The 2,490-nt window shown below is 38.6% G+C and overlaps 1 pseudogene; it reads right to left on the bottom strand.

The window, feature by feature from the left end:
- Positions 1-5: 5 nt before the first annotated feature.
- LOC143556660 (uncharacterized) lies at positions 6-2,490 on the bottom strand (annotated as a pseudogene).

Genomic DNA, 2,490 nt, shown 5'->3' with positions numbered 1-2,490 from the left:
TTATTCTTTTCATCCATCTCTTCCAATATTTTCCTTGCATTCTCGAGTTGACCTTTGCTACAAAGACCGTTGACCAAAACCGTATACATAACAGCATCCGGCACAATATTCTTTGCAAGCATCTCGGTATACAAATTCGAAGCTGAAACTATATTTCCTGCTTTAAGCAACCCGTCAATCAAAGTAGTGTAAGTCGGTAAATCGCATATTATCCCCTCATTGACCATTTTCTTGTGTAACTCAACGGCTTCTTCAATGTTATCAAGATTTCTAAATCCACTTATCATGCTATTATATATAGCCGCATTCGGATACAACCCGACTTCATAAACCTCGTTAAAGATTTCGCGAGCGCGTCTTAAATCCCTAACTTTGCAAAATCCGTTAATTAACGCACCGTACGATACAACATCCAATTCAAGTCCTTTTCTTTTCATCTCATTCCTCATTTTCAAAGCAAGATCCATGTTTTTACATTTGCAAAACCCGTGAATTAAAGACGTATACGTGACAACGTTAGGTGAAACACCTGCTTCGTGCATGTCAGTATAAACCGCCAACGCGTTATTTATCGCACCCTCTTTAACGAACCCATCTATAATACTATTATACGTCATACACGTGGGATTAAACCCTCGCTCCACCACGTTCTTCAACATTAAGCGAGCCTCGGATGTTTGACCGACTTTGCACAAGCCGTTAATGACTATATTGAATGTGTAGTCGGATGGAAGAAAACCTGAGTCAACCATTTGGTCAAAGAACGCTAAAGCTTCCTCTTTTTTACCTTTCCTAAAATACCCATCAATCAAAATGCTATAAGTGATGACATTAGCTTTAAAAACCCCTTTCTTGCAACGCGTTAAACAAATCTAACGCTCTATCCATATCTCCACTTTTAAAATAACCGAGTATCATATTGTTAAACGTAACAATCGTGGGAAAAATCCCGTCTTTCGTCATCTTATCAAACACCTCACACGCTTCATCCACTTTACCCACTTTACAAAGCCACGAAATAATATTATTATACGTAAACACATTCGCAACACCGATGTCAACCGCTTCTTCAAAAACCTTCTTCGCTTCATCTATCAAACCCGATTCAAAAAATCCGATTATTAACGAATTGACATTATAAACATTCGCTTGATACCTTCATGCTTCATACGAGTGTACAACTCAAAACCCCTTTTAACATCCCCGTTGTTAACGCACCCGTCAATCAATACCGAGTAAGTAATCTTATTAGGTACAATACCATCTTTTACAATCGTTTCAAACAAACTTAACGCGCTACAAAGTTCCCCGTTAACACAATACCCTTTCATTAAACTTGTAGCAACTATCAAATTCATTTGAACCCCGTTACCAACCATTTCATCTTTTAACCTTAACGCATCTAACAAACATCTTTGCTTCACACAAGCTCCGATCACATTAGTATAAGTTCCCTCTGAAGGAACCCATCCTTTCTCTTTCATTTCGTTTAACAACACACGCGCAGTAATCGCATCCGGTTTCTTGCAAACCGCATATATAGCGGTACTATAAGTCATCGCGTCAAGCTCAATCCCACTATCCTTCGCATCCCCAAAAATACTTTGCAGCATCGTCAACATTACCTTCCTTTAAACACCCGCGAATCATGACACAAACCGTCGCACAATCATACGGAATTCGCAAACCTACTATTTCACTAAACAAAAATCGGGCTTCCGTGATCATATTATTCCTAACCAATGCATTCAAAAGAACATGAACATACGGCACACACGGAACAATCTTCATTTCAACCATTTTCCTAAAACAAATAACCGCATCCTCCAACCGATCCCATCGAACATAACTACACAGCAAGTAATTAACAACCCTAGAATTTGAACTCTGATCAAACTGAAACTTATCTGCAGTATCAACAAACTGGGAAACAAACTCACCTGGGCCAGGATCCAAACACTCTGCAACACATTTACTAATCATCTTTTTAGCAGTTGCATAATGATGTTCTGAAGACATTAGAATAGGAAGAATAATAATAAAGGGGTCTCCTTGGTCTTATCTGACATAATCTTGAATCTTGTGGCCCATTTAAAGTGCTTTAAAGCTGAATTCGGGTCATTTTTATTAGAAAGAATGAGTTTTGCGACATGGGTCTGGGTCAAAATTAGGTTTGGTGAAATGGGTTTTTCGGTAATAAGATTTGGGGGTTTTGGGTTATCGAAAGATTGGGTTTTTGAGGTGGGTTTGATCGGAATTTGATGTTGTGATGATGGGTTGGTGGTGGGTGTTGAGCAGAATGATGAAATGGGTTCTTGAATTGGTCTAGATCGAGTAAGAAATGGTGGGATTAATGGAGGATGGAATCGAGTTCTCATGGTTGATGGATACACTGTGTAAGTGGTTCTGCAAATTGTAAAAAAGATGAATTGATGAAAGCAAAACCCTAATTTTGGTTGAACTCAGTTAAACCATATTGTTTCTTTTGTA

The sequence above is a fragment of the Bidens hawaiensis genome, unplaced genomic scaffold (genome assembly GCF_021521415.1).
Source record: "Bidens hawaiensis isolate Kalapana, Puna unplaced genomic scaffold, B.hawaiensis_p1.1 tig00018666_1, whole genome shotgun sequence".
NCBI classification, from domain to species: Eukaryota; Viridiplantae; Streptophyta; class Magnoliopsida; order Asterales; family Asteraceae; genus Bidens; species Bidens hawaiensis.
Note: the sequence above shows the minus strand (reverse complement) of the source record. Positions and strands in the feature narration are given on the sequence as shown.